We start from the raw sequence: 12,765 nt of genomic DNA on the forward strand, positions 1-12,765 counted from the left end.
GCTCTCTGTGCACCATATCAATAGGTCCTCCTGCCCTCCTGCACAAAGTCCAGGTCAACTGTAAAACCTTTTCCAACCTCACCTGTAGTTCAACCACATTTCTAAAGTCACTGCACAGATAAAAGTCCTACTAATACATCTTTGTCAGTGAAGGAGATAGCTTGCAACTAAACCCTTTGCTTGGGAATAATCAGTTTCTGTGGGCTCCAAAGGAATTTTTACTGATTGTGTTCCCCAATCTCATTTTAGAACTGCTCACACTGCTTCTATTCTCAATTACAGAAATAAAATTATATTCAATTATATTAAAATAAATCCCCCAATAATCCGAGAGACAAACATACATGTAGTTCAAAGATGACAGGAGGGTTCCAGACATGCAGAGTCTATAAACTGGCACTTGCATTGTTTTTGTAGGTGAAGCTCAATCACCAGTTTCCAGGACTGCTGATCAATACTTTTCCAGGGCACAATACTCATTACAGAAAATGCATATAATGGAATGACTGAGCACAGGACAGTCTCAAAATTTTGTAAATAAAAAACAAAACCAAAGTAGCAATTATTAAGAGGCCTCATTTGGAAAAAAAAACAAACCCAAACCCTAGGATATTGCAATAATTGCCTATATTTGGAGCAAGGCTTACTTGGTATTTCTATTATAAAAGCAATTCTAAAATTATAGTGCTGGTATTCAAACAGTGATTCTGTAATACCACCCCTTACATAACAAACAGAAAAGGAGTTATCTAACAGAAGCCCTATTAGTACAAAATGATTTGAGTAATAGGTCTCTTGTATTGTATAAAATACATCAATGTTATGTAATTATATAATGTTGCCAATCTTAGTCTCTGATGATTAAGAAAAACCTCAGTTGTGTCTACTCATCTCTAAGACTACACAAAATGCTCCTCTTCACTCCAAGTGGTTAAATTTTCAAGGCAAGTGGGAATTCATCCTTTGTATTCAGATAAAAATAAACTACAAAAGAAATTTCAGCAGTGCAAGCGCATCTGCGCACCAAGTTGTGAAACCTAGGGACCCATCTTCTTCTAGATAGATTGTGTGAATCCGGAAAATGCTTTGTGGCACAGTTTCCTTACTTGCTAAAACAGGGATGCAAAATAAAGGATAAACAAAAAAGCCTCATCTGCGATCATCTGAGGTAAGTGTTTTAAGAAGAATGATACACTTTGCTTTCTGGATGGAAAATTATGCAAAAAGTCAACCCTCAAACATAAGAAATTGAGTGCCAACCAGGAGATATCTGTCAACATGCAAATGTGCTGTGGCTGAACACAAAGCTTTTGACTGCTGCTAAATGAAGTCTCAGCAAACACTGTATGCATGCCTACAAGCCCCCACCCAAGTTCAAAGCTTTTCTTTGAAGTACTGCATACTAATTGAGAAAAAATTGAAAGTCTGTCTGTCAAGAATTGCTGAGTTGCTTTAAATTTTAGGTATAAAACACTATCTTGTGCAAAAGAGGAGCAATATGATTTATTCCATGATTGCATCCACAGTAACGCATGATCGCTGGTGCAAGTGAACCAGCAGGAGCAGGCAGGCTCTCAGGGCTGTCCAGCAGCAAACCCACCACCTCCCTCCTACCCTTTCCTGAGAGCAGGCCAGGAGACAGACGCAAGACTCAGCACATTGGCTTCACTCACTTACGCCTCATGCGTCGGCTCCAGCATTTGCTATCGCAATCTGTACTGCCAGAATGGAAAAGTTTAAATAAACACAATTATTTATTATTATTAGATAAATAAGTGAATGAATAACACAGTAAAGCAAAGGCCCCAGATGACACCAGAGCTATCCACACGCTGTAAGAATCACAGCTGCAAAACCGAGAAGAGGCAGCAGGGAAGTTTTCCCTTGTAAGTACTCTGCTATACTAAATCCAGAAATTCCCCAGAAGAGCCTCCGCATTATTTCACCCTACAAACATACCTCCAAACTGCTAACTCCTCACAGCTTACCAGCAATGGAGAAAGGCTGCTCTAAAACATAGCTGAGAAGCAGAATATATGCCACTCAATTGTAAATTTACAGTCCCCAGTCTTCTTGACGGATCTGTGACAAGCGAGAAAGACCAATCAGCCTACTGTCACCAGACCGACATTTGTCACATGGACAAGGATACCTCCTCTAGACACTTCTTTATAGGAAGTTTATACTTTCACCAGCAAATTTTCCAGGGTTCAACCCAGGAGGGAGGTGGGGGCCACGTGGAGGAGGGGGGAAGACGAAAGCCACCATTCTGAAATATCTGGGTTTGGGCAATGTCCATCACAGGGTAGACAGGGAGAGAAGTAAAAATACTAATACCAGAAGCAGTAGGTGTTCTGCTGGGTGACTGACTGTCACCAAGGCAGCTTAAGATAAAACCTCATTATTCTGCAGTCAGGAAGGCATAATAGGTGAAAAATGTGGCTTGGAAAACCAACAGGTACACAACCCAAACAGTTCCTCAAGTCGGTTCACATCATCTGAATTGGCAGCCTGAACTGCACCAGGGAGCTTGATCCTGCAGAGGAGGAGGAGGATGTTCAGTGCAATGCTGCTTCGTGCAGTCTGCTACTCATAACCCAAAGGGTAAGAAAACAAGAAAAGTAGAGCTGTACAGCAGGGCAGGGACGCACATCACCCCCCTTCTTCCTTGTACGGGATCCAACTTTTATTCTCCTTCCTGTCACTTCGGCTGCCATGAGCAGCGTGTTCCTACCCGAACACAACGGCAATACTTATTTCGGATTATTTCACTGACAAATATTTCACAAGGCTGTTATCAGTCTGAATTCATAATTAACCTTGTGGTCAGATCTTTTTGCATATACACAAAAGCAGGTATCTTTCTAAAAAGATAGAGCAGGCTATCAAGTAGACTGATAGCAAAAACAAATACATGCCGGACAAAGTTTTTTGTTCTGCATTTTCAGATAAGATCACACCAGCCCCTTCTGGGCTGAATACCAATACTGGCAGCAGCCACATACCACACCACCTTTTCAGTGTAAATGGAACTCACCCCTCTTCCCCCCTCCCCAGAGCAACAAGAAAAAAAACAACAAACAAACTACCACAAAAAGAAAAATTTTTATCCTTCTCCTACACAAATTTGAAGACCACATTTTGAACATAAAGCTGCACTTTTGCACATGGTGAAATCTTTATAAATTACAACCAGAACACTTTACAAATACCGTATCCCACACATTCAAAAAAATTAACTTAGAAGTCTGTACGTTGTTAAAGTTCAGGCTGTTGTTGGCCATTCAGCTGGGAAACTGAATGGCAGCCACTCGGCAAACAGCCCATCTATTTTAAAATCCACATGAGAGAAAGACCTGAAGAGAAACATCTAGAGCTCTCCCCATTTCTTAAGATGTTCCATCTCCTGGTAGCTTGGCATCCTATTGCTAAATAGGCCTCTTGTAGCATATATAGTTAATTCAAACCATTATGAATTCTGCAGAGCAGGGGACCCTTCTATGGTAAGACAGTCTTTGAAAGATGCTGCCAACAAAGATCAGAAATCCAGGACTGGTTAGCATTGTCACAATTCAGTTTCACTTGTTCAGCTTCTTCTGAACAGTAGCCTTTTAACGCAACGTTTGAGAGGGAGGTGACCTAAATATCCTTTTACTAAAGGCTGCAGGGATCGTTGAAATGACTAGCCCACTAGAAATGCATGCCTGCCTTGCACCAGCAAAATTCAGACAGCTACTTTGCATGAGGGTTGCTCCACAACTGATAGCAAAAGCACAAGAGTTTTCACAGATGCTGTCTGCTCTTTTTATCATCTTCTCATGTAAACTAGCTCTGACTGATCTAAAAGGACATTAAAAAATTCTGATGTTGTGAGTACTCTCTCAGTCCTACAGCTGCCACAGTAATGACACTAATCTGACCACAGGAGATTTCTCAGTGGTTATAACCCGAGCCAGGTGGGCAGCTGCCTGCGTGGAAATTTCTACATCTCTGTACATTCCAGTGTATTGTTTCCACTTCTGTCAGAGATGCACAAGATCATGGGAGCAGAAGTTGTTTTCTGTTACCCGGCACAGTTATAAAGCATTGAAAGAAATGCAAAATGTGAAATCAATAGTATAAAAGTGAACACCCATTTCTCTTGGAGCTTGCAGCATTTCAGAACAGTTTGCCAAGTCAAAAATTGCTCCCCATCATTTGAAAAATTAGAAGCTAATTAGTAAGCAGAGGTGTTTATTGTCACAAAGCCTCATAGTCAAAAGAGGCTGTGTGCCATACTTGAATTCTGGATGTCACCTCTGCTAGCTTGGCACTGCTTCTCAAAAGCTCCTCAGTCAGGCAGAGTAATGGTTTGAGAAGCAGCATTTATGCTCTTACGATTAATTTTTATCTGCCAGAATAACCCTTAGCTCATCTGCAATTATATGCCAAAAAAATCAGATATTCAAGAATATTAAAGACTGCCCGCAGTTCAATGCAATGTGTTAATATAGAACACATTTAGAGACAATGAGTCTAGCAAACCAGGCTAGCTTCATTTAAAATAAACAAACAAGCAGACTGGTCTAATTACCAGAACTAATCTAAAAGAATCACTATTTCTCCAATCAAGACATATAACAAGAACCTTCATGCTATTTACTCAGCAATGTATAATTGCTTCTTGAGTCTGCAGTCTGTGCTGTTCACTTTCAAGCTCAATAAACATGAATTGTTTGATTCATTCTATTTGAATTCATTTTACCTTTACTTCCATAAGATTTTGGAAATACCTGTAATAACTGAAACTTCACTGCATTAATAAGAAGTAACTAAGTTCACAACTAATTTTTCTGTAACTAAGTTCATTACTTCCAGGTGACTGGGAGCTTATCCTGTGCCTGGGGTTTGACTGACTGTTCATGAGTCCCTACTAGCAGGCGCTGCTAGAGGCTCACTCTTAACTCATGCTTAAGGTCAGCATGTCCTGAGGTTTGATTGTGTAACTGATTTTACAGTTATTACTCATACTAGGACTGTACCAACAAGATATGTCTTCAGGTAAACTGTTGGGGGTTTGGTGGTTTGGGTTTGTTGCTTTTGTTTTTTTAATTTTTGTTTAGAATTTTTTAGCAAATAGATAATTTTGGTAGACATTAGGGAACAGTTAACCTAGTAAAGCTGTGAAACTGGTAGTGGTAGGCACCTGCAACTGGGCTCTAAGTTTGTTACCAAAAGTCCCAGCGCTACGCTGGCCCACAGCCATGAACAGTGAAGATGTTTTCCTTCTGGGGCACACATGACAGTAACGAGCAGCATTGCTATACCTTCAGTACAGGAAAAAGAACCACACAAGGAGATGCTTAGGTCTTTTGCTCCCATCTTGCAACAGAGATCCAAAGCACCCTGACGATGTCTTACTGAACACGGCAAAAGCTCACAAAGCCAGGGCAAGGGGTATCTGCCCTGACAGCCATCCAGAGGGGACCTGCAAAATGAGCCACCACAGCCAGGTCCTGCGGTGCAGGTGAGCAGCCCGTGCTCGTGGTCGGCTGCTGTTCCCCCGGCCGGCTCCAACACGTACACCCCCTCTCTGCCACGGTACAGCACCAGCAGCTGCCTCACCAGCTCACGCTGCACTGAGCTTCCTTCCCTCTGTTCTCTTCCTTACATCGCAGCAGAAGCGAGCGCTTGTTCTGTTTTTAGAGGGGCGTCCTGTGCGATCTCCTCGGTCTCAGGCCAAGAAACTCTTGTGCATCAGGCTACTTGTCCCACTCAACTGGAACACCACAACCAAGGTGGAAAGGGAGGGTCTCTTAAGAGGGAGACACAGGCGCAGAGACTAGGCGAATGAACCCTTGATACAAAACTGGCCTTGCTGGTAAGGCATAATAACATTGTCCTGAAATACATGCTGCGGCAGCATTCGTATTCCCATCTGTACTTTCTGCTGCTTTGGAAAATACTGTCAAAGGTCCTGAATGTGTGGCCTTCACAGCTCAAAAAAACATGTGAAAGCAACTGCTCCCATGGCAACACTGACATTTTCAAAACAATTACAGGAGTAAGAGTAAATGCCATTATAGCTTCTTATAAAGCACTTTTTGGATTATTTTTTCTTTCAAAATAAACATCCCTAGGAGATCTGGTTTATAGGTCCTTAGTCCTTGATTTCCACTAGCTAATTCCCCCAGCTAGAAGCGGTCCCTGTGCCAGCCCAGAGCAGTGACCACCCTGGCAGGGCTGAACAGCGCTGGGTCCCGGGCACAAGCACAGCCAGCATTGTCCGACAAGGCTGCTCTTTCCCTAAGTTTTCTGGGGAGCAAACTTAGTGGGGCACAGCCCGAGTGTTTTCAAAGATGGAGAGGACAGAGCGCTTCACAAAACACAGCTGACATGCTTGCTTCTTCCAAATAAAAGTCACAACAAGGAAAGCTAATCTTCCAGTGCTCGCCTCTTATATGCAGGCTCAGTAGTTAGAGGAGACATTCTGAAGTGAAGGACATGGGAACAATATTCGCCCTGTCCTGAAAGAGTTCAGAGCAACAATTTCCACCTTGCAGAAGAGTGCTCCATGCTATAATGCACCTAACAGACCCAAACTTTCTCAAGTGCTTCTAAGACTACCAAGGAAAACTACTCCTTTCTCATTTTCATAGTGTCCCGACTCAGTGCGCTATCTATTAAAAACAGATAGGAGAGAACATTACTTCTCCATGTTGTGCAAAACTGAGTCTTAGCTTAAAAACCACACTGAACCAGACTAATGGCAGGGACCGTACCTCTGGTAGCAGCTTTTCAGAACATCAATCTGCCAGTGAAGAGGACTCTGTCTTATGGGCTTTGAAATAGCCCGTTACCACAGCCTCCACTTTGGTAAATTAAATATGAAAGCAGAGAATGTAACTGATTTTCCAATGTACTTTACATTTCTCCTTGCCTGAAATATAGAAAACTCTTGAAACTGTAACTGCCATGACTGCTTTTGTGAGCTGCTTTTTGGTCTAGCCTGCTGGATCTTTATGTCCACAAGTGCTTTGCAAAGATCTGCCCCGCCATGGCCCCCAACTAAGTTTATATGAAAATTGAATCTTCCAACAATTGTTACAAATCGTAACACTGGCAAGTCTGGGAAAGAGAAATCCCCTCATGAAGACACACAGTAAGGACAATAGCAGCAGATGATACCTATAGGGCCTCTGCCTATGCATAAACCCCAACAGGATGGGATGTCTGCTATGGCAAATACTATTATAATTTGGCCTCCTTGTAATTCAGGCCCTCACCTCCTTGACTGTGTGCCTGTTGGTACCAGTTGTCCTTTGCTTCATGAAATGGAGATTTGTTCTGCAGAGGCAGCATCCACTGGGACGCTGAAAAGCTCTCAGTAAAATTTCTCTAAACCATAGTAGTATCTGTCAACCTGCTCAGGATTTATCTGAACAATCGAGAAGGTGAAGGCTGAAGGAATTATTCATGGGATTATTCAACCTATGCAGCTTCCAGCATGGCCATCCACTTCATTCAAAACATTTCATTTCCAGATTATTCCTCCTTGCAGGTTCTAGCAACCCGAGGTAAGACACCTAGGCACATACTACATGAGAAGCACAGCCTGCAGGGCTGGGTACAAGAAGCCCAAGTTCTCTCTTCTCCAAACAGAAGCAGAGCTTGAACATTTAAGAGCTATGCACAATTCATAAAATCCTGCCCCCCAAGCATATTTTAGCTTCTCAGTAACACTCACATTGATGGCCTTCTCAGGCCTTACACACAAAGAAGACAAGCAAAAATTACAGCCATGCAAGCTGAAAAATATGCTACAAAACAGCAAATGCATAAAACCATGCTTTCATGTATTTCTGGGGCATTACTCTTACACTGATGGCAATAAGCCCAGGCAAAAGCGTTTTCATAGAATCACAGAATCATAGAATGGTTTGGGTTGGAAGGGACCTTTAAGGGTCATCTAGTCCAACCCCCTCCCTGCAATAAGCAGGGACATCTTCAACTAGATCAGGTTGCTCAGAGCCCCGTCCAGCTTGACCTTGAATGTTTCCAGGGATGGGGCATCTACCACCTCTCTGGGCAACCTCTGCCAGTGTTTCACCACTGTCATCATAAAAAATTTCTTCTTTTTCTAGTCTAAATCTACCCTCCTTTAGTTTAAAACCATTACCCCTTGTCCTATCGCAACAGGCCCTACTAAAAAGTCTGTCCCCATTTTTCTTATAAGCCCCCTTTAAGTACTGAAATGCTGCAATAACATCTCCCTGGAGCCTTCTCTCCTCCAGGCTGAACAATCCCAACTCTCTCAGCCTGTCCTCATAGGAGAGGTGTTCTAGCCCTCTGAACAGAGAGCTTACAGGCTTATACAGAGATTTTGCAGAACCGGTTTTGAAAGTAGCTAGTCACCGTGATGCTGTAACAACGCTACTTTGATGAATCAGCCTACTGGGTCTCCCTCCACCTACCAAAGCTGCAGATGGTCAGCATTAAGCAGATTCAGCTGCAATAACTAGTTTTTGAGGGTAAAATTTTGATCCAAGAATATTTGGGGCTCACAGAAAGTGGTTATTTGCCCACCTAATATGATCTGGGATAAATGCTTTGACTATAGCAGGAAAATGCACATCTTGAAAAGGGATGCAACTTTGCATGGGGTCAGAATACATGCCCTGAATACAGACTGTGGCTGATCCAGTACATACTGCCCTGTGAATCAGAGCTTTGAGAAGTACCTCCCAGAAATGAAAGTTTCTTGGGAGACTACTTGTCCTGTAATAGACCTTGAAAGGTTATAGAATACTAAAGCAACACTCTGGGCCTTTGCAAAATCACCAAGATTAAATTACTTTCCTATAAAAAAGCTACTAATAGCCCATGAAGGGGCAGGGTATCAGAGATCATCATTAAAATGTCAACATCTGACACTAACGACTCTGGGGCTTTAAGATCCTGTCCTGGAAAAACCCTGTCCTACTGCTGTCAGTGGGGTCTCATCAGCTTTCCACTTCTGCTGTCACCATTTGTAGGACAGACTACAAAAAAGGGCAAAAAGAAGGAAGTTTGCTGCTATAACTTAACGCTTCCATATCTGGTTACTGGACAAAATTTAAGGATGTTTTGATTAAAGGCAGCCTAAGATGACCCCAGAGTCAGCATTCAAGAGATTACCAAGAACTCTATAAAGGAGGTCCTCAAAGCACTGCAAGGCCACAGTTCCCCTTCTACATTTAAGGGGGGAGGTGATATTTAAGCATTTCTAGAGTCCTCTGGAGGTTTATTTGTGGTTAAGTCTTGGCTGCAATGATTACCAACAGATATAGCATATGTGAGAGCAGGAGCAAGCACTACAGCAAGCAACAAGCTGAAGCACTGTTTTCATCCCTAAATTAAAATTCTCAGAGTGGGAGACTTCTGACGCCTCTCCCAGCAATTCATACAGCTCTATGAAAAGAACAGGATTTGCAATCCCATTTCTTTCTAAAAGCATCTTATTGCTACAGACAAAACGCAAATACAGAAACGTGGGGGAAGATTTCTTTCTTACCACCACCACTGGGGACCACTTCTGGCACCTGGCAACACTCAGAGCAACAGGAGAATACCCCATCTCCTCCCTCCAGGGAAGTACCACTGTTTATGTTTCAAGACATTTGCTTTCTCATTTGCCTATAAGCAAAAAAGACATTCTTCAATGAATGAAGGTAAAAATATTTTGTTTAGAAGCAAAATACAATGCAAACAACATGCAGCTGCTAACCCAAGTCACAAATTCTTTAACTCAAACTCTTCTTGTTAAAATTACCCATCTTTCCCTTTTCTTTGCGGGAAAAAAACCTACTTAATCCTTCTTCCTGTGTAGTAATACTACACTTTGCTCCACGGGTACCAACTACTCTGGCTTTCAGAAGGCCTAACTGGCACATATCTATGGAATTAAAAGCAAGTGTTCTTAACCTATATTTAGTAGCGAAATTGCAGCTTCTATTCAGAATGGAGAAAGGGCTTGCATACTCAAGAACTAGCCTACTTTTCCTAGCTTTGCTAATCAGCATAACAAAAGGTACTTCTTTTACCTACAAACCTCGTCTTGATAGAAGTTATTGAAAATGAAGCAGAAGCAATTATCCACTCTCATAACACACACTTAAACCCTATATTTTATTAAGAGCGTTTTTTATGATCCTGAAGCAATTAAGTTAATCATTATTTAATTTTAGATTACTGAACTGGAGATTTACTTCAGACACAAGCTCACTTTCCACATAATTTAGTCTCAGTAATTAGAGATATACTTTACCCAGAGGTGGCTTGTTTGAAGCATGTTATTTAATTTCACAAGCCTTACACCATGAAAGTTTTGTGCAGAAATCTACAAACCAAACTTCAGAAAAAGAAAACCCCCAAATAAACTCAGATTTACCAGACTGCAAACCTGTTTTTCCTTAAAAATAAAACCTGAAGAAAAAAAAAATTCTTCAAACATCTGCCCAACAAGTCAGATATATCACAAAAGCTAACATAAAGCATTTCTTTAACCCACCACTACCTTAGCAAAGTTTAAAGCCCTAAGAACAAGGAATGCTCTTCTCACACAAATCACTTCATTTACAACTTGTTTTAACCAGGATGTAAGGTCTACAGGAAAATGTATGTGTCTATTAGGATGCCCAGCAGGTATCTGCACGGGATGTAACCAGTACTGAATAGTTCGGACACTTAACAAAGACTTCCAGTGTTATCACAAGAACAGAAATAAAGACCAGGTATGTGGGTTCACATCGTATATATTTACCCTGGATATCATACCATTCAAAAACTGCTCAATTCCAACCTACTTCAGGCAAATTTGTATAAATATGTCGTTGAAACCAAACCATACTAGGAAATGCCAGTTAGCCATTCAGCTAGCCACTACCCATCTAGCTCAGCTTTAGCTGCCAGTCCATCTGGGCTGGTGCATTGCCCAAGGCCAGTTTTATGTCAAAACACATTTGCTGCTTTTTGGAACAAAGGGTATCATCTTCCACCACTGCCATTAGAGAAAAGGAAAACAGATGACCAGACAAGTGTTTTAAAAACACACACCACTTTTTGCAACTCTTTGCCTTTAAAATTGTCCAACAAAAACACACGCAATTGCTCAACACTCAATTAAAAGTCAACTATATTCGAACCAATAGAAAACTACCTCTATAGATGCAGAAAATGTAGATTCAAGACTTTAGTGCGAGTACTTTTATGATGCAGTTTGATTTGCTGCATACAAGAAAGGCTACAGAACTCATCAACAGCACATAAGATTTCAGCAAAGACTGACAAAGAAGAATAAGGGTGTGAAGCTAGAAAGAGATCAGGACACAACAGGTTTGCTGTAGGGAGTTTACTCAAAATAAATATAAGTAACTCTCAGCTATCTGGATTTTCAACAAACATTATTTAATACTTTTCCATGTTGTATCACATTAAACATGCAAAGTTGGAGACTGTCACAGCAGTAAAGGTCCTGCCCAAAAGAGATGGTGACAGACAGCATGGGAAGAAAAAGCTGCAGACACCTTGGAAGTTACTAATGAAAACACTAAAAACGGAGCAATCTGTCTTCTGCTTCATTATTAACTGATTAATGGCTTGCATATAAAAAAGTAATTATGGCAGTTAGGAAGCAATTTGAACATGAAGATATATTGAGTTGTTACACAACAGGCACTATGGTCTTAAAGACTGGAGCCATAAGAGTGGGATGAAAGCCACTAATATATGATGCACAATCACATATAGAAAATAAACAAGCCCCAGCTAGACACTGGAGGATGATCAGTGCCTGGGAGCAGAAGGGCCTGGATGCACTAGCCCACCCTAGCACAAAATGGCTGTGAGTCACCACTGAGATGCACCTGTGAAAAACACACATGCAACCCTGGGATTATCCAGAGGAACATTTCCAACAGAGATAGGAAGTACAGGGAAGTACGTAAGAGGCACTGCTAAAATCCCATCTGCGATACCACACAAGAGAGGCTGCTCATGTTCAAAGGAGGCACCAGAAACACAGGAGGCTGAAGGAGGATTTCCAGCACTGACAGCACGCACGGAGACCGGCACACGCACCAGAGGGATGCAGGGATATTTACAGGGGATGCAATTGCTCCCTGTAAGATAGTAAAGATAACCACTAGGAAGGGAAATAAACCATTTGAGCCAAAAAAGGCTGCTGACACCAGAACAGGTATCAACTATCCAGGAGTAAGTTTAGGCTGGAGCCTATCAGAACAGCAAAGCTCTGGGAGAAGCTTTTGGTGACAACAAACCTATGTCCTTAAGGAGGCCCTTGTTATGAGAAGGACATTGTGACACAGTACCTGCTTTAAAGCTCCAACTATTTTTGTAGCTGTCCCATCTAAACAGTCATTGAAGGGTCTATACAACTATCACCAAAAGCAGCTGGTTCAGTTCTCAGTGCTGGGGAAGGAAGGTTGTACACGGTGTGTGAGGCACAAGTTGGGGCGGGGGGGCAGGAGGCTGATTTATAGGGGAAAGTGTAAATAGTTACCATAATCTTCCTGCATACCTAAAAGGCAAACAAATAGCTCCTAATTTAAAATGAAAATGTTAACCGTTTTGTTTACATTAAAATGCTCACGTGCAACTATGGCAATAAAATAAACGTGCATTTAAAAAGCTCAGCAAGCCATGAATTGTAGCTCATCCTACTTTCCCACAAGAAAAAGAGATCTGTAGAACCAATGCAACACAGCGTACCACAGTTCAACAAACTGC

General features: G+C 41.8%; 1 protein-coding gene across 1 annotated transcript in view; it reads right to left on the bottom strand.

The window, feature by feature from the left end:
• Positions 1-9,657, bottom strand: part of AGPAT3 (1-acylglycerol-3-phosphate O-acyltransferase 3) — a 50,459-nt gene extending 40,802 nt beyond the window's left edge. The window contains exon 1 of the mRNA XM_010580243.1: positions 9,533-9,657. The gene's annotated coding sequence lies outside the window, so the exon portion shown is untranslated. The remainder of the gene's footprint in view (positions 1-9,532) is intronic.
• Between the last annotated feature and the right edge of the window lie 3,108 nt (positions 9,658-12,765).

Source organism: Haliaeetus leucocephalus, unplaced genomic scaffold (assembly GCF_000737465.1).
Source record: "Haliaeetus leucocephalus isolate CR32 unplaced genomic scaffold, Haliaeetus_leucocephalus-4.0 Scaffold702, whole genome shotgun sequence".
Classification (NCBI taxonomy): Eukaryota; Metazoa; Chordata; class Aves; order Accipitriformes; family Accipitridae; genus Haliaeetus; species Haliaeetus leucocephalus.